Source organism: Giraffa tippelskirchi, chromosome 2 (assembly GCF_054371585.1).
Source record: "Giraffa tippelskirchi isolate mGirTip1 chromosome 2, T2T-mGirTip1v1.2.pri, whole genome shotgun sequence".
Taxonomy (NCBI): Eukaryota; Metazoa; Chordata; class Mammalia; order Artiodactyla; family Giraffidae; genus Giraffa; species Giraffa tippelskirchi.
In genome coordinates this window covers 236999445-237020296 of record NC_137276.1, presented here as the reverse complement: position 1 = coordinate 237020296, position 20852 = coordinate 236999445, and positions in this window count along the sequence as shown.

Genomic DNA, 20852 nt, shown 5'->3' with positions numbered 1-20852 from the left:
TATCGCCCATCTTAAAGTTATTTTTCCCTAAATACAGCTGAGTGAGATTCTGAAATACCCAAGGCAATGATCGGAATTGCAAAGGGAATGGTGGCATTTATATGATACCTTTGTTGTTGTTATTCAACTGCTAAGTCATGTCTGCATCTTTGTGACCCCACGGACTCTAGCCCACCAGGTTCCTCTGTCGTCCACTATAGCCCAGGATTTGCTCAAAGTCATGTCCATTGAGTTCATGATGCTGTATCTAACCGTCTCCTCCTCTGCTGCCCCATTCTCCTTTTACTTTCTATGTTTCCCAACATCAATGTCTTTTCCGATGTGTTGGCTCCTCCCATCAGGCAACCGAAGTATTGGAACTTCAGTATTAGTCCTTCCAATGAGTATTCAGGGTTGATTTCTTTTGGGAATGACTGGTGTGGTCTCTTTGCAGTCCAAGGAACTCTCAAGAGTGTTCTCCAGCACCACAATTTGAAAGCATCAATTCTTCATCACTCTGCCTTCATCATGGTTCAACTCTCACATCCATACTTGACTACTGGAAAAACATACATTTGACTATAACATCTTTGTTGGCAAAGTGATGTCTCTTTGGTTTCATTTATTTACATATTCATTTGAGTTGGTAACAGTTCTCATCCAGTGGTAGTAGGAAAAGAAAGCAAAGAAAGGAAAAGAATCATACCTGTTTCTTTTGTGTTCACAAAAAAATCGGATTCTCCTCCATATATTACCCACTTCAGGGGGTTTGCACTCATGGAAGTATTCTGATCAAAAGTTTCATTTCATTTATTTGCAATCAGACAAGGTATTTTACTATAACTATTAGAAACTAAACAGTTTTTCTTTGATTATTGGTATTCAGTTGGGTCTAGAAAATAAATCTCTAGTCCATGAGGATGGAAAACTACTGATAAATGCAAAGTGGTAGCTCTGACCTATGCATGGTGGAATTTTCAGAATTATAATGAATGCGCTTGATTGAGACATCAAATGTGGTTCTTATAACACAATTTATTTCCGTATGGTTGCATTCAGGGACACACATTACAAATCACTATACAGATCATCACTGCAAGTCTACCTTGCAAATACAATTTGTAGCTACAAATATAGTATTGCATACATTAATATCAAGAAACAACAGTCTCAAGGAGCCAAAAAATGACTTGGAACAGGAATGCCAGAGAGTATGGCATATTTGAGACACATTGAGTTGATTTGATTGTTTTATTACAGAGGCTATGAGGTATTAAAGATCAGAGCGAAAGATTTAGATGTTGAAGTGGTGGATTATATAGTTATTCACAAAATATGCAGGAGTTGTTTCCCATTTTACAAGCAAAACAAGAAAAAGATACTCATAGGAAGGTACAGAAAGGGAGGTCTGTCTTGCCCTCTAAGATTTATTTCTCCATCTACGTGTGATTTGTCCATTATCCCCCTTAGCTGTGCAGGAAGAGCTTAGCTTCAGGAGAGGCGGTCTTGCTCAAGAAACGCTTCTTTAGCTTCATTATGGAGAGATCCTTCTTCAGTTGGTGAAAAATCACATTTTTGCTCCTAAGTAAAATGATTTGGCTACAAAGCAGAATGAATGGTAATTTTCAAAAGGAATATGATTTTCAACAACAGACTTCACAATACCGTATTCAAGAGGGTGCTTTGTGCCATAATCAATGGAAGCAAGTCCTCCAGCTGAGCCTGTGAGTCCCCAAGGACAACGTCTCTTTAATCTCGTGCCTCAGAAAAGTCTTGCTAGGTGGTCAGTGGGTATCAGTCTCCTGCAGGAGCGGGAGGAGCCTGAACCTGAAATTTGATCCAGCGGTTTAGAGATGAAGGAATATGTTTGCCTCTCTTTTGGGGGAGATGGGGGTGCTCTGGGAGAACTTCTGGCTAACCTTGGCTTTGCATGTGCAAACTTCAGTACTGCCATCTTCAGTCATGCTTCTGGTAGGAAAAACAACCTGGGAACTAGTTGTGGAATTAGTTTCCTGTTGCTGCAGAATAGAGTACTGCAAATTCAACAACTGAAAGCAAGATGCATTCACTATCAGTGCCTGAATTCACAGTTTCTGTGAATCAGGAGTCCAGCCACAGCAGAAGTGCGTCCCTTGCTCAGAATCTCACTTGGCTGAAATCGAGATGCTAACTGGGTTGTAGGTGTTTCTGGAGCTTGGCTTCCTCTTCAAAGTCACATGATTATCAGCAGAATTTGGTTTCTTGCATTTGAAGGGCTGAGGTCCCCATTTCCCAGAGATCGCTAGACATAGTCAACCACATGGCACTTTCTATCACATGGCATTTTGCTTCTTCAAGGCCAACAGGGAGCATCTCAGCTGCTTCTTGCTCTTTATTTATTTATTTATTTTAAATTGGAGTATGGTTGGCTCGCAATTCCCTGGGTAGCTCAATAGGAAAGAATCTGCCTGCCAATGCAGGAGACTCAGGTTTCATCCCTGGGTCAGGGAGATCACCTGGAGGAGGGCAGGCAACCCATTCCAGTATTCTTGCCTGAGAAATCCCATGGACAGAGGAGCCTGGCGGGCTGCAGTCCATGGAGTCGCAAAATAGTTGAACATGACTTAGCAACTAAACACCAATAACAATATAGTTGGCTTTGAATTTTATGTTAGTTTCAGCTGTATGGTCAAGTAATTCAGTTATACACATGTGAAAGTGAAAGTCACTCACTATGTCCAACTCTGTGACCCCATGGGCTATACAGTCCATGGAATTCTCCAGGCCAGAATACTGGAGTGGGTAGCTGTGCTCTTCTCCAGGGGGTCTTCTCAACCCAGGGATTGAACCCATGTCCTCCACAATGCAGGCAGATTCTTTACCAGCTGTGCCACAAGGGAAGCCCAGTTTCCCTTATATGTTATTATAAAAAGTTGAGCATAGTTCCCTGTGCTACACACTAGGTCTTTACGGCTATCAGTTCTGTGTTTAGTAGCGTATTTGTGTTCATCCCAAACTCCTAATTTTTCCTTCCCTGTCTGTGCTGCTTCTTATCTCTTGCCTCTAGACCCTCTTTTAAAGGGGGCTCACCAAGGATAATCTCATTTTTTACTTTCTCAGAATCACCTAACTTGGGACCTTAAGGCAAAATCCCTTAACTTTTGGTGTATAATGCAAACTAATCATGGAGTGACACCCCACCCACCCTTAAGGGGAGGGGATTGATTATACAGCATCAGAAATTTTGTGGCTGTCTTAGAATTCTGCTACCACAGGGCTCAAGATGAAGCAGCAGGGGAAGTCGGCATGCCGAGGAGGCATGAAGGAGGTCAACCGTAAGATCGAACAGGAAGAGACTCATTATTGAATACCAGGGCTTGACCGCAACAGGAGACTGAAATTGTAACTCGGAAAGATGGAGACCGTGAATAGAGAGGCTTTGACCTGGAGATTCAGGATGGATGAAAAGTATCAAGGTCTTGAGAAAGAGCTGTAACTTTACATAGGAATCGGGTCTGTTGTTCTAGCCAGTCTTGAGGTGAGGTGAGATGAGAGGGATGTGGGGTTAATACCAGAGTATCACCTAAGACTGAAAAAAGGGGGAGGGGAAAAGAGGATCCAAATGTAAGCTTTGTTAGGGGTTAGGGGTGAGATTTTAATTCTTCTCAAGTGTGCTTAAATCAGAGCAGGGAATTTGGAAATGTCTGAATCCTGCTTACCAGGCACGTTATATCTCTTGATTCCCATAGGGGAACTGTGTTCAAAGGAAATGGTGAACTTAGCATCAAAGTCACCCTTGATTGATATTTGAGAAAATATTCAATACTATATATAGTGAAAGCTCTCTTATAAAAGCTGAAGTAGAGGACTGGACTAAAGCTGAGGTCTGAGTGGAAACTTCTAGCTTCTGACCGTCTCTTCCCCACTCTCAATTTCAAATTTAAAAATATGGGACCCTTGTGATCTGACAGATCTGAAGAGAGAGCTCCTGTACCCAGAAGGGCTCTGAGCCCATGCAGCCCACCACAGAGAATACGGAAGGGAGTTCAGTGCATTAACTGACTTGTCCCATGGACCAGCCCTACTCAAGGGCGTGGTTGGAAGGTCAAGATAGAACACGGGGCTGGGTCCATACAATCAGGTCAAAGCAGCTTTGTCCATTATGGTATAGGACCTGATTCATGAATGCCCTGAGCTATGGCCAGTCACACCCTTGCTGGTGGTAGGAGAAGTTAGGAAGTTGGGTGAAAGGCAGTTTTGTTCCCTCTGGATTTGTAGGGAGGATGCTAAAATTAATGAGCCTTTTTTTTTTCCTGGAGGCTGGCATAAGAATAGTAGACGTGCCTTCAGGTGGCAAAGAATAGATCAAGGCACTTTCAACAGCAGCGGACTTGGGCAACAGACTGTTTATGCTGGTACTTGGTCTTCTCTGCCCTTGGCCGGGTGGACACCAGGTAAAGGAGCAGCAAACTGTACAAGCTCTACTAATTGCCAGAAGGTTGTTTCCATTGTACTCTCTGCCATGGTCATCACTGGCTCATCCTACACTGAACTCAGAGGTCTGAGTTCCGTTCTCTAATATCCAGTTTTAATTCCCTAATATTATACACTGTCTACTGTGTTAGGCACTGAACTAAAGTCATAACATTGTGATACATACAAATTATGTTGTCATATTCTGAGTGCTATACTTAGTATAATTACGTTGTTTTTGCTGTTATTGGTGCTTAAAAATGCCTCTTGCAGTTATTTATATTTATATGTAAAATGTTTGTTTTTCAGAGTGTATAATGTTCAATATGCAGACTTAACACTTTTAAGCCCTTTCCACTTTTTATTAAAAATTCAGCTTGAACACCAGTGACTCAATGATGACCTTGGCTTAAACTTGCCAGATTAGCATGCTTTCTGGGGTAGTGTGTATGTGCCTATGGCTGGTGGGACAGAGCTCTGATTTGTGATGGCAACTGGAGTGAGCTGCTGATGTATGGGGCTTCCCAGGTGGCGCTAGTGGTAAAGAACTCACCTGTCAATGCAGGAGGCTTAAGAGGCACGAATTCAATTCTTGGGTCTGGAAGATCCGCTGAAGGAGGGCATGGCAACCCACTCCAGTATTCTTGCCTGGAGAATCCCATGGACAGAGGAGCCTGGCGGGCCATAGTCCACGGTGTCACAAAGAGTTGGACATGACCGAAGCAACTTAGCATGCACACATGCTGTTGTATTAATATATAAAAAGTTGTGCATATCTCTACTTATTTCCATCAGGACAGATTTCAGGGATTAGAATCCTGGATCCTCAGTAGGAAACTCACTAAGACTCTTGATAATGTTGTTGTGATGGACAGTTTTATGTGTCAACTTAGCTAAGCTAGAGTGTTCCCTTATTTGACAAAATATGTAGGTGCTGCTGTGAAAGTATTTATAGATAAGATTAACAGCTAGAGTTAGTTAAAACTGAGTAAGGAGATTAGGCTTAATAGTCTGGGTAGCCTGACTGAATTGGTTGAAATGCCTTCGGAGCAGAATTGAGAGTGTCCTGAAGAAGAAATTCCTCCTGTGGATTATAGCTTCAGCTCCTGCCCAAGAATTTCCATCTGCCCTTCCCCTACAGACATCAGATTCATCCACCTGGTTCCCACAGTCACTTAAGTGAATTCCTTGTCATGTATATATATATATGTGTGTGTGTGTGTGTGTGTGTGTGTGTGTGTGTCTGTGTGTGTGTATATGACATATACACGAATGTCTGTAGTGTGTCATAAATATCTACGTTCAGTTCAGTTCAGTTCAGTCGCTCAGTTGTGTCTGACTCTTTGTGACCCCATGGACTGCAGCATACCAGTCCTCCCTGTCCATCACCGATGCCCGGAGCTTGCTCAAATTCATGTCCATTGAGTCCATGATGCCATCCAACCATCTCATCCTTTGTCGTCCCCTTCTCCTCCTGCCCCCAATCCTTCCCAGCATCAGGGTATTTTCCAATGAGTCAACTCTTTGCATGAGGCAGCCAAAGTATTGGATCTTCAGCTTCAACATCAGTCCTTCCAATGAACACCCAGGACTGATCTCCTTTAGGATGGACTGGTTGGATCTCCTTGCTGTCCAAGGGACTCTCAAGAGTCTTCTCCAACACCACAGTTCAAAAGCATTAATTTGTCGGTGCTCAGCTTTCTTTATAGTCAACTCTCACATCCATACATGACTATTGGAGAAACCATAGCCTTGACTAGACAGTCCTTTGTTGACAAAGTAATGTTTCTGCTTTTTAATATGCTGTCTAGGTTGGTCATAACTTTCCTTCCAAGGAGTAAGCATCTTTTAATTTCATGGTTGCAATCACCATCTGCAGTGATTTTGGAGCCCCCCCAAAATAAAGCCAGCCACTGTTTCCACTGTTTCCCCATCGATTTGCCATGAAGTGATGGAACTGGATGCCATGATCTTAGTTTTCTGAATGTTGAGCTTTAAGCCACCTTTTCCACTCTCCTCTTTCACTTTCATCAAGAGGCTCTTTAGTTCTTCTTCACTTTCTGCCATAAGGGTGGTCGTGTCATCTGCATATCTGAGGTTATTGATATTTCTCCCAGTAATCTTGATTCCAGCTTGTGCTTCATCCAGCCCAGTGTTTCTCATGATGTACTCTGCATGTAAGTTAAATAAGCAGGGTGACAACATACAGCCTTGATGGACTTCTTTCCCAATTTGGAACCAGTCTGTTGTTCCATGTCTGGTTCTAACTGTTGCTTTTTGACCTGCATACAGACTTCCCAGGAGGCAGATTAGGTGATCTGGTATTCCCATCTCTTTCAGAATTTTCCACGGTTTATTGTGCTCCACACAGTCAAAGGATTTAGTGTAGTCAATAAAGCAGAAGTAGATATTTTTCTGGAATTCTCTTGCTTTTTCAAGAATCTAATGGATGTTGACAATTTGATCTCGTTCCTTTGCCTTTTCTCAATCCAGCTTGAACATCTGGAAGTTCACAGTTCACGAACTGTTGAAGCCTTATTTGCAGAATTTTGAGCTTTACTTTGCTAGTGTGTGAGATGAGTGCAATTGTGCGGTAGTTTGAACATTCTTTGGCATTGCCTTTCTTTGGGATTAGAGTGGAAACTGACCTTTTCCAGTTCTGTGGCCACTGCTGTTTTCCAAATTTGCTGGCATATTGAGTGTAGCACTTTCACAGCATCATCTTTTAGGATTTGAAATAGCTCAACTGGAATTCCATCACCTCCACCAGCTTTGTTCATAGTGATGCTTCCTAAGGCCCACTTGACTTCACATTCCAGGATGTCTGGCTCTAGGTGAGTGATCACACCATCGTGATTATCTAGGTCGTGAGGGTCTTTTTTGTATAGTTCTTCTGTGTATTCCTGCCACCTCTTCTTAGTATCTTCTGCTTCTGTTAGGTCCATATAATTTCTGTCCTTTATTGAGCCCATCCTTGCATGAAATGTTCCAATGGTATCTCTAATTTTCTTGAAGAGATCTCTAGTCTTTCCCATTCTATTGTTTTCCTCTATTTCTTTGCACTGATCACTGAGGAAGGCTTTCTTATCTCTCCTTGCTATTCTTTGGAACTCTGCATTCAGATGTGTATATCTCTCCTTTCCTCCTTTACCTTTAGTTTCTCTTCTTTTATCAGCTATTTCCTCAGTAAAGCCTCCTCAGACAGCCATTTTGCCTTTTTGCATTTCTTTTTCATGGGGATGGTCTTGATCACTGTCTCTTGTACAGTGACATGTATCTCCATCCATAGTTCTTCAGGCACTCTATCTATCAGATGTAATCACTGTATAATTGTAAGGGATTTGATTTAGGTCATACCTGAATGGCCTAATGGTTTTCCCTACTTTCTTTAAGTCTGAATTTTGCAATAAGGAGTTCATGATCTGAGTCACGGTCAGCTCCTGGTCTTCTTTCGGCAGACTGTATAGGGCTTCTCTATCTTTGGCTGCCAAGAATATAATCAATCTGATTTTGGTATTGACCATCTGGTGATGTCCGTATGTAGAGTTGTCCCTTATGTTGTTTGAAGCGGTGTTTGCTATGACCAGTGTGTTTTCTTGGCAAAACTCTGTTAGCCTTTGCCCTACTTGTCTGTTACTCCAGGTATCTCTTGACTTCCTACTTTTCCGTTCCAGTCCCCTGATAGGAAGGATATTTTTTTTTTGATGTTATTATTAGAAGGTCTTGTAGGTCTTCATAGAAACATTAAACTTCAGCTTTTTTTTGGCATTAGTAGTGGGGCATAGACTTGGATTACTGTAATATTGAAAGATTTGTCTTGGAAACGAACAGAGATCATTCTGTTGTCTTTGAGATTGCACCCAAGTACTGCCTTTTGGACTCTTTTGTTGACTGTGATGGCTACTCCATTTCTACTAAGGGACTCTTGCCCACAGTAGTAGATATAATGATCATCTGAGTTAAATTCACCCATTCCAGTCCATTTTAGTTCGATGATTCCTAAAATGTCAACGTTTACTCTTGCCATCTCCTGTTTGACCTCTTCCAATTTACCTTGATCCATTCTATATAGTTTGCGTCTGCTAATTCCAAACTCTCAATCCATACCTCCCTGACGACCCTCCCCCTTGATGACCACAAGTCTGTTCTCTGTTTCTGCCAGTCTGGTCTCTGTTTTATAGATAAGTTTCATTTGCAATTCTTATAAATCTCCACTGTTGGGCAAACTTTCCCACTTCCTCTGGATCAAATCTCAGGCAGACCTTTGACTTTTCTGGTCTTTCTTCAATAAAATGGTTAATACTCCAGTGAAATAAAAATCACAAACACACTCTCAGTTTAATCATTTATAAGTCCAGTCTCACATGTAATTAAAAATATCTCCCCTCCCTGTTGCTCAGGCCTCCTGCAGACAGGAAGGCCAGTGTCAGGGAAGGGGGCAGAGCTAACATCTCTCCTGTATTCTATGCATTCTCCATCATCTGACAAACCTTGCTTCTGACGCTTCCAGAACCGGAGCAGGAGAACGAGAAGTGCTGCAAGGAAAACGTTCCCCCTTAACAGATGGGCTTCTGTTGATCTAGTTCCAGTGTGTTTAAGATTTATTGTGCATTTTAAAATGAACTTTCTGGAGGTACTAAAGTGGATTGTTGGAGATGCCCCTCCAACATGCCCCTCATTTGGGGAGAAATTTTCCACCTGCCATCATCTTGATGAAGGAAAATGTGTCCCTATCATGGCTGGTATGGTACTTCCTCTCAGTCCTTACAAATCCAGCAATGCTTCCAGCTTTTCCCGCCTACCCCTGCAGGCTGCCCTCTTGGACAGGACTTAAGAAGATGCATTCAGAGTCTTTTAAATACAAGCCATATCTGATCTGCTAGTAGGGACTCACTCTGTCATCTTCTCCCTGGACAAACTCCAGTGGTGCAGCCCAATTCCAACCAGAACCCACTTCCCATCTGCCCTGCCCTCAAAGCAGCTAGCCAATCAATCTCTTGCCATTTAGATTTTTCAGGTGAGAGAGAAATTTAAATCTATTCTGTGTGGACAAACTGTAAGGAACATATCTTTCCAAGTGATCAGATAGAAGTATTTCCTTATCCAAGAGGGGATGGGACTCATAGTAGACATTCCAGCATTCTCTCTAAAGCCTCCAGTTGCCCCACCTGTGAATCTCTTCTCATGTATCTCTGTGTCATAGACAAGGATCTTGAACCTCCGCTCCCTAAAAAAATTTGCATCATGGTCATCTTTGACTTCATTTTAAGATGTGGTGTCCATTAAATTAGAGCAGGGCTTCTCAAAGAGTGGTCTCAGGCCAGCACTGTCAGCATCCCTGGGGAATTTATTAAAAGCACCAAGTCTCAGAGCCCCCTATGCCCCCTGGATCAGAAATTCTAGGGGTGGAGCCCAGAAGTCTGTATTTTAACAAGCTCTCTAGATGATTCTGATGAAGGCTCATGTTTGAAAACCATTATGTGAAGGCATCTGTCAAAATTTCACTTTAGTTTCCTCTTACACGTGTACTTGGCTGACCTTGTTAAACCCACTTTGTCTATTTTTCACAATAACTCATAGGTTCACAGATTCAAGAAGTAACTATAAAGTTGCAAATCATAATTGCACTTCAGGACAACTACAGCCTGCTCACTGTCTGATACTCACCAGACCTTCATCACCAGGGCTCGATGGGCTGGCCCCCTCAGGGAAGCTGGGGTGATGTAATGTGTCATTATGTCCTCGCTCATCTCCCTACCTCCAGTTTGTTCAGTAAACTAAAATAAATTGTTGTTTTGCAAAATATTGCATTAATTATTTTACCTGTGGTCAAACTCATTGAATTTTTTGGTTATTAAGACACATCATCCCTTCATTTTACTTGTTATCTTTTTAGTGGTTTCTTAGGTTGTTTTGTTGATATAGATAAGGAGTTTCAAGTTCAATCCTGTTGATATATTGGGTGAGATGATTCTTTCTTGTTGGCACTGTCCTGGCGTCGCTAGGATCCTCTAAGTTGTGATAACCAAAAATTTCTCTGGACATTGCCGAATGTTTCCTAAAGGTTAAAATCAACACTAGCTGAAGAGCTCTGGTTTAAAAGGATAGCCATCAAGTCCCCAAATACATTGAACACGTCGGAAGGATTTCACTAATTTTGGAGACCAAAAGAGAGCATTTCATTTTGGTCAGAGTTTCTAATTGCCATCAAGATAATTTTGAAATATTTTGAAGAGTATTATTTTGCAACTTGCTATAAAGATGCATCTTATGATTGCTGAGCAAATAATTTTGAGTTCATCTGATTCATATCATCAATTAAGCCCTTAGAATCATTCCAAGAATTCACTGTCTGAGAATCCTCATTTATAAACACAACAAGCTCCAAGAAACACAATTACTATACATTTTCTCAAGAAAGGGAGTGGTGGCAGTATCGTAGACTGTTGATTTAAATTGTCTTCTTTTTTTCTTCTTTCATTAAGTGGTAATTCAACTCTTCATCTTTCATGATTTGCTTTACTCACTCCAGGCAATTATTGCTGGCGATTATGATGTTAATGAGTTATGCAGAGCAGACGGAAAAAATGAAATATATTTTTAGGAAGTTAAGTTCGTGGAAGCCACAACTTGAATACATATACAAAGCAAGCATCTTTCTTGTTGTGCCCTGATTGATTTTATAAGTCAGGTGTTTGTATGAATAGATAACCTTTACTTAGCACGGGAGTATTTTGACAAGAAATTTACTCTGATGAGCCATAAAGGAAGTCTTTTGTGAGACTGTCTGTTCTGCATTGTGTCTGATTTTTTTTTAATTGCATGAGTTAATTTTGAGGCCTTCAAATCTAAGCAGGATATGCTGATCAACATGAAAACCAGAACTCTTTCCTTAACTCCTTTGTAGTTGGATTTTCCTGGTCTTGATGTATTGCGTTATGTTCACCAGGGTGATATAAAATGCAATCAAATGCAGACACAGGTAACATGGGGAGCAAACCCAGATGACAACGTGTATCAATCGAATATTTTCTTTTGCCCTTTTCTTCCTCTTGAGCAACACAGAGACTGAAATAACCCTCCTTTTTGAACGCCTTTGATTCAGTCAGAGGCATGTTTTCCTCTCAGATGAGGCTGACGTATTAGAACTTCACTGTCAAAAGCACCTTTGTTTCTAAATTAATACCCAATATTCACATACTAATAAGATAGATCTTAATATGCCAACACTCTCATCTTTCTTCAGTCAGACAGACTACTTCATTTCTGCATAAACTTTCAAACCAATGTGCTGTTGAAAATAATTTACGTCATTTGATCCTGAAATCTTTGATAAGATTGGAGCTAGTAGCATGGAATTAATAGAGATTACCCATTTTTAAAAAATAGAATAACACTAAAAATCTATTATTATTAGGATAAGTCACTTAAAACCAGAAAGGACAAACATTTCAAAGTAAGACATTGTCCTTAAGTAGATACTGCATTGGACAAATGTAAAAATAAACTTATGGTATATAAATTACAGATACCACTGCTGCCCAATAGAATTTTCTGACATGATGAATATGTGCTATGTGTATACTATTCAACGTGGAGTCAACAGCCACGTGTGAATACTGAAGATTGAAATGTTGTAACTGCAAGTAAAGGATTGAATTTTGAATTGTACTTAATTTTAATTAATGTTGTAAATTTAGACAGGCACTTGTGACTAGTGGCTCCTGTATTGGGTAAAGAAAATACAGTGATTTATGTATTCATGTATGTGTTCCTACTTTTCTCATTTTACAGAGAACCTGACATTTAGCTACTACTCTATTTTAAACTGCTTTATGGTTACCATACCATGAAATATACTCATACAAAATATATAATTCAATGACGTTTAGAGTACTCACAGTTGTGCGTTCATCATCACACTCAAACGTCTTCATCACCAGCCCCCAAAGCTCACACCCCTTTAGGCATCATCTATCACCCCAAACCTCCCCTACCCCATCCTTCCATCATAGGTGATCGGAAATCTACTTTCTGTCTGTTTAGATTTGCCTGTTTCAAACATTTCATACACACGGGGTCACACATATGACTGGTTACTTTCATTCGGCGCGGTGTTCTCCAGACTCGCCTGTGCTGTAGCGAGTCTCAGTATCTCATTTCCTTTGCTCCCATATTGTGTGGATAAACCACACTGTGTTGGTCCTACATGTGATGGACTTTGGGCTGTTTCCACATTTTGCCTACTGTAAATATGCTACAAGCGTGTATATGCAAGTTTCTGTGTGATGTAACATGCCTTTATACACTTAGAAGTGGAGTTGTTGAATCATATGGTAATTATATGTTTAGTCTGTAGAGGTACTGCCAGACCAGTTTCCAAAGTGGCTTCACTATTTTTCATTCATTCTACTACAATGTATGAGGGTCCTGGTTTCACCATATCCTTATCAATACTTATTATTATGTCTTTCCTGTTACAGCCATTGCAGTGGGTGTGAAATGATATCTTATTATTGCCAGATATAAACATTTTCTTCTATGTTGTAGGTACATCCTTGGTACTTACCTATTTTATATATAGTAGTTTGTACCAGTTAACTCCATACTCCTCATTTGATCCTCCCCTGCCTCCTTTCCATTTTGGGAAGTTCATTTTCTACACCTGTGAGTCTGTTTCTGTTCTGTATATATTGGATGGGCCAAAAAGTTTATTCTGGTTTTTCTGTAAGATGTAGGGGCTTCCTTGACAGCTCAGCTGGTAAAGAATCCACCTGCAATGCAGGAGACCCCAGGTTTATTCCTGGGGTTGGAAAGATCCTCTAGAGAATGGGTAGGCTACCCTCTCCAGTATTCTTGGGCTTCCCTTGTGGCTCAGCTGGTAAAGAATCTGCCTGCAATGGGAGACCTGGGTTCGATCCCTGGGTTGGGAAGGTCCCCTGGAGAAGGGAAAGGCCACCCACTCCATTATCCTGGTCTAGAGAATTCCATGGACCGTATAGACCATGGGGTGGCAAAGAGTTGGACGCGACTGAGAGACTTTTACTTTCACTTTCTTTTCTGTAAGATGTTATGGAGTGAACTTTTTGGCCAACCTAATAGATTCATTTGTATCATTTTTTGCATGATAAATGACATCATATAATATTTGTGAAAGAATCACATACGGCTAGTAGTTGCTCTCGTGGGCAGTGTAGCATGTAGAGTCATAAATCAGGCAAAAAATTGGAAAAGATTTCTTTTCTTCTTCTTGGAGCAGATGTTACTGGTGCCCTGTACTCCTTTGCTTTCACCATTCTGGAGTTGAGTTGGTTCCTCAGGGCTGGAACCAATAGCAATAAATAAGACAGAGATGTCAGAATGTTTTGGCACAACCTCAAGTAAGGGTTTAAAAGTCTTCATGAACTTCAGTGGCCCAGTAGTTAAGACTCTGTGCTTCCACTTCAGGGGACACGGGTTCGATTCCTGGTCAGGGAACTAAGGTCCTGCATGCCATGTGGTGTGGTTTAAAAAAGTTGTTGGACTAGAGAAGCACCCAGCTAAATATTTTCCCAGGGAAAGACAAGAAGATACTCCCATCATGAAGATGATAAGGAATCACTAAGGAGAGAAACATTGACATCATTGAAGACTCAGTGATGGCTGTTCTCTGCCACCTTGAAAGCAGGCTTGCTTGTGACAATGCGGATGATAAGCAACCAGGACAGAGGGGCCAGGTGATGGCACTAAGACACTAGAGGCAAGACAGATGCAATTTCCTGGTGATCAGCATGGCCACTGCGGCCCTTATGTGACAGAGGCATAGAGAACACAGTGTGCAGTGTGGTGAGCTAGATGGGTGGCCAAGGAGAGTTTTGTCTAACATAACCACAGAGATCAAAGGCAAGTGAGCGATAAGACTGATCCTAGCTATAAAAATGGAAAATCACTGTTCTTCACCTAACTTCCAAACGCGAGCCAGTTCTCAGACAAAAGCATGATACAGTTCTTCTCTTTAATGGGAGTACATTCCAAGTCCCTTTGAAAGAGAACCTTGAAATGACACAGCAAGGGTTGTTAGCAGCAGTTTCCTCAATTCTTCTCCAAAGGGCTTTATAGTTATTTGTCACAGTAACTCTGGAAATAACAACACTGGGATCTTTCAACGCCTCTTAGATACACATTCTCAGATGACATTGAAATCTGAGGGCTCAGAAATGGCAATTTGATCGTGGAGGAGCTTGCAAAGGCCAGGTGATAAATAGACTCCTGATACAGTAATTCAGATCTTGGATGAATTGCAGCAAAGAGAGTAGCCTGTTCCACCAAACCTACTAGGTAAGTGTCTCTTTCTCTCCTTGAAACTAGACACCACCTTGAAGAAGCATCAACTTAACAGAGTGAACTTGGATTGTAGCACAAATACGGATCTGAATGGGGCAAGGGATTAAGTGTACAGATATTGATGATGCTTTGCCCATATGCTCTCAGCTTTTACCAGTCATGAGCACGGTGACCCGAAAGCTTCCAGTCACAACCCCCTGCGACTCTTTACCTGGAGCTTCTCAGCCTATGAACAAAAGGTGGCAGTGAAGAACCACCCCTCCCCAACCGCCCTTGAACAACGATTAACAGGAATTGGCAGGTAAGTACTCCAGCTGCCTTGCTGAGTCTTGTGTCTGGGCAACTTGGGATAACTCGGAGGCAGCTTGTGCCCACTGTTGGTTACCTGGACAACAGCACACCTTTCCTCTGCCTTCTTCCCTTTCCTGTCTCACTTCTTCACAGTTCTATAGGTGTTTTCTAGAATCACTCCCCGAGTAAACTACTTGTACCAGATCCTTGTGGAAAGGTCTGGTCTGCTTTGGAGAAACCCGAACTAAGATACGTCTAGCCCCATTTCAGTATCTAACTTTTCTTTTACCCTTGTGAAGCAAAACAGAGACATTGAGGGAAAGAGGGCTGAGAAAATCAAGAAAGCATAGTTGAAAGAAGGGAAGGATAAGTGGGGGAAACAAAGGGTGTTCTCAAGAGGTATTGGGTTAACCCGCTAAGAAGGGAGGAATTGGAAAGGAAAACTTTTTCCTGACAATTTTGCCCCATCAAGCGCTTATCCAAAGCTCCAAAGCAACCCGCGAGGAACCCATGCGGTTATCTGAAATTATTGCTGCAGTGTAAGGTATGTGTGATGGTTAACTTTATGTTAATTTGGATGGGTCACAGGATGCCCAGATATTTTGTTAAACGTTTCTGGGTATGTCTGGGAGGGTGTTTCTGGACAAGATTAGAATCTAAATTGATAGACTGAGTAAAGCAGATTGTCGTCCCAAACATAGGTGGGCATCATTTAATCCTTTGAGGGACTGATTAGAACAAGAGAAGCAGAGGAAGGGAGCGTTTACCGTCCGGCTTTGGACTGGGAACATCGGTCCTCTCCTGCCCTTGGACTGGGACCTACTCCAGCAGCTCCTCTGGTTCTTGGGTCTTGGACTCAGACTAGAAGCTCAGCGTCAGCTCTTGGGGTCTCCATGCTGCCGATGGTTGGTTGTGGGACTTCTCAGCCTCGCCAGTCATTCAAGTCAGTACCTTATAATATGTCACCATTTTGTGTCCCTGCAGAACCCTGACTAATAGTGTGCGTTAACTGAGGGGAGGGGCAGCTACAAGCAATGGAAAATATGACCCTTGTCACTTGAGTACATCAAGGTAATTTGGCGAAATATTTAAAAAAGTGTGGAGGTAGTAAGTCCAAGTCTCCTCCAACTGATTAACAATAAAGCAAGAACCTAGGCATTTTCTTTCCTCCTGCTTCTGCATTCTTCTATAACCATGCTGGCTACCTTTGGCTGCAATATAGCTGCCATGTCCTCATCACACTTCCGTTGCAAGAAGAAAGCAGGTCAAACAGGAAGGAGTGGTTCCCACCCTAAGAAATCTAAGCTTTCCCGGTTAAGTTTCAGTATTTTTATTAGCTAGAATTGTGTTCCAAAGCCATCCCTACCTATGATAGACTATTTTTAGCTGGGTACATTGCCACCCTGAACAAGGAAGAGGAGATTGAAGAATCAATATTAGGCCAACAATTATCACCGTGGATGACATAAGGTGAGCACAAGTGAAACTCCGATTATTTCATAGCAGGGTTGCTATGGCCCTCTGAGGTCATTTTATGAAATCAATTTCTAAAAAATGGACCCTAGAGAGAGGCATATACTATTCTTCCGGTCTCATACAATTAGAGGCCCGCCTATGCGGTGGTGGTTGGTGGGAGCTTGGGGATGATCCTATCTAACATCTAAAAATAAGATGGATTAAAAATCTAGGGTAGCCTTATAAAGAGGAGGAGGAGCCAGAACAAGAGACAGAAGAAGCTGTAGTGCTTCCTCAACAATCCAAGCCAGGAAGCAGGAAGCACTTTTCACCCAACTCCATAGCTGGCTAAACAAATCACAGCCGACAGAAGGGCTTTCGGAGGCCCTCTTGAACATGACTTTCCATCTGTGGTCTAAGTGTGAGGTTGAATGATTTCATAAACTGAAAAATGAATTTCTCAATTTAAGAACCTGACTGCAGGAAGATTGTCTTAGCTATTGCATTCCATTTGTGGATATATTCTGTGTGTGTGTGTGTGTGTGTGTGTGTGTGTGTGTGCATGTGCGCGTGCATGTCAGGGTGACCGTACACTGTTGCATAAATGGCATTTTCCAGGCTAGCCATTTCAGAGTCAACCTTCACATCAGTTTCTGATTTCTTAGGGATTTCTTGGAAGAGTGCTGAGAAATCTTTCTCTTGTGCTTACCTGCACAATTCACTTGTTTTAAGTAACGCAATTCCCAGGAAGCTATAACATCATTATGCTTCTGTTCCTTTCTTCCTTTCTGAAAAATATGCAGTGACACTTTTGATCTCTCCAGAGACACCAAAAATGTCTATGGATGGAAAGGTGATTCTTCTGAGATTCGCAATGTGTATTTTCTATTTATGTCTCTGTATCTTACAGATACACCACACACACGGCAATATGGAAAACATAAACACAACTTTTAAAATTTAGAATTAAAAGTCTTCTGGAGATTCATTTGAATGGCAGTAAGAAGTGCATGCTCACGCATTATTAATCTCTGCTATAAAAAATGGAATTTACAGTAACAGGATGTTTACTGCTTATGCTCCCGAGACGCAGAGACATACTCCTTTTGTGCCAGGCACTTTAAAGGCAGAGCTGTTCCACTTCATGCTGATGGCCCTGCAGTATCAAACAAGCACCAATGACATTGCTCAGGGTCTTCCAAATGAGTTTCTAGATTTCATTATCAAAAATTGTCTGCCCATTTGTACTGCCCATCTTGGTCCAAACCAACAGCATGAGCTGGAGTGACTCCAAGTCTGTTGTCGTGGGGACACCTCACAGATTACAGTGGGAGTCGTAGAAGTACATTACCGAGTTCCATTACATTACCTCACTGTCTTTCCAAAAAAAATCATAGGAAGAAAATTTGTTATTGTTGCTTCGTTTTGTTTTTTTTTTTGCAAGAGGTATGACAGATTTGTGTTTAAAATTGCCTGCTAGAAAGGATGAGCATCGTTACACCAAGCTTCCTGGAGCCCTGGGCATGCAGACAAAATTCCTAGGTTTCCAGGTGTTTCACTGGAAGGTGCATCACTCAAGACTGATACGGATTTCCACAGGAAGGAGTGCAATTTGCATATTCACACCTCCATCATGTATTCCGGGTTGCTACAGGTTTGATGTAGGTTAGTTGGTTTGGGCTAGATATTTCAGACTTGTTATCAACTTACCTTCTAATCAAGCATAAATTTTCTTAAGAATCCATTAAATTAGAACTTTATATTAGATTGATCATATAAAGCTGTCATTTCTCTAAGTCAAAAGTGGTTGAATATACTGTGTGGAGCACAACAAACTGGAAAATTCTTTAGGAGATGGGAGCACCAGATCACCTGACCTGCCCGTTGAGAAGCCTGTGTGCAGGTCAAGAAGCAACAGTTAGAACCAGACATAGAACGATGGACTGTTTCAAAATTGGGAAATGAGTATGTCAAGGCTGTATATTGTCACCCTGCTTATTTAACTTCTATGCAGAGTACATCATGTGAAATGCCGGGCTGGATGAAGCGCAAGCTGGAATCAAGATTGATGGCAGAAATATTAAAAACCTCAGATATGCAGATGATATCACCCTAACAGCAGAAGGTAAAAAGGAACTAAAGAGCCTCTTGATGAAGGTGAAAGAGGAGAGTGAAAAAGCTGACTTAAAACTCAGCACTCAAAAAACTATTATCGTAGCATCCAGTCTCATCACTTCATGACAAATAGATGGGTAAACAATGGAAACAGTGACAGGCTTTATTTTCTGGGCTCCAAAATCACTGTGAGTGATGACTGCAGCCATGAAATTGAAAGATGCTTGCTCCTTGAATGAAAAGCTATGACAAATCTAGATAGTATATTAAAAAGCAGAGACATTGCTTTGCCAACAAAGGTCTGTCTAGTCAAAGCTATGGTTTTTCCAGAGGTCATGTATGGATGTGAAGGTTGGACTATAAAGAAAGCTGAGTGCCAAAGAATTGATGCTTTTGAACTGTGGTGTTAGAGAAGACTCTTTAGAGTCCCTTGGACTGCAAGGAGGTCAAACCAGTCCATCCTAAAGGAAATCAGTCCTGAATATTTATTGGAAGGACTGATGCTGAAGCTGAAGCTCCAATACTTTGGCCACCTGATGCGAAGAACTGACTTATTTGAAAAGACCCTGATGCTGGGGAAGATTGAAGGTGGGAGGAGAAGGGGACGATAGAGGATGAGATGGTTAGATGGCATTGTTGACTCAAAGAACATGAGTTTGAGCAACTCAGGGAGATAGTGAAGGACAGGGAAGCCTGACTTGCTGCAGTCCATGGGGTTGTAAAGAGTTGGATATGACTGTGCAAAAGAAAGATGAGCATATGCTCATCTTACAGACAGGGGAACGGAGGCCAACTGCGAGTAGAATGCCTTTCCTGTAGTAATAACGGAGGCAGCGCACTGCCAGTCTCCTCTGGTCAACCTGAAGACCTTTTCTGTGGTCACCAGCGACCTCCTCACTGCAGCAGGACAATCGATTCTATAACTGCTCACCATCAACCACAAAGCTTCATTACTCACAGCTGGAGTTCTTTACCTTCACCTCCCATCTCTAAAATGGAAATAATAGCAGTATGTACTTCATTGGATTATTGGGAGAATGACGATGGTCACTACATGTACACGATTGAGAAGAGGGCTTGTGCCAGACAAGTGCTATGTGAGTTACCTCTGATCACTGGACTGTTCTTTTTTTTTTGCCCTTGTAGTTGGACTGTAATTACTTTACAATGTTGCATTAATTTCTGTTGTACAACGAAGTGAATCAGTTGCATGTATACATATATCCCCTGCCTCTTGTACTTCTTTCCCACCCCCCCCACCCCTCTGCGTCATCGTACAGCACCAAGCTGAGCCCCCTGTGCTCTACAGATGCTTCCCACTAACTATTTATTTTACACATGGTCGTGTGCATGTGTCAGTCCTGATCTCCCAGTTTGATCCACCTTCCCCTTCTCCATTGTGTTCGTATGTCTGTTCTGTATGTCTGCATCTCTATTCCTGCCTGCAAACAGGTTCACCTGTACCATTTTTCTGGATTCCACGTATATGTGTTAATAGACGATGTTTGTTTTTCTCTTGACTTCACACTATATGACAGACTTTAGGCTCATCCACATCTCTGTTAGGCTTTTTATCCAAAGCCTTCTGCTCTAGGAAGCTGAAACTTGATGGAAAACCTGCACTCAAATTCTGTAATAGCAAGCTGACACATCCGTGAAGTGAGCAACGTGACAAACACAACCAAAGATCGATGACGCGAGGATGTGTTGTGTTCCTTTAAGAGGGGTCTTACGTTTCACCGTTCAGGGACTTCATCCATATTCCTGTTTGTTTATAGTCTCATGTTGGGCTGAGGAGTAATTTTAGAGAGGCGTAAAGAAGCCAGGGTGTTTGTCATAGCACCTGGAAGCAAGCATACTGTGGGCAGGTGCTGAGAAATCACTCTCATCCCTTCTGCCAAAGCACCTCGGCCCTTTCCTTGCCACGGCCCTGGGCTTGGACACACCGGCTCAGATCCTGCCAACCCAGCAGGCTGCTTTGATGGCTCAGTGTTCTAGGAGCTGAGATTATGAGATGGATGCTCTGGCTGAACCTCACAACTGGCACTTTCTCCAAGGCCTGTGGGATGGGAGCTGTTGATCTCTGGGCTCATTGCATGATGGTTAGGTATGAGAGGCTCACAAAGGCTCAAATGGGAGCAAGCTGGCAAATTCTGGGTTATTACCGATAGGCTACTTCTTCCAAAGACCATAGACAGCACACGAATAAGCCTGTGTGAGCAGTCTGCTAACACACA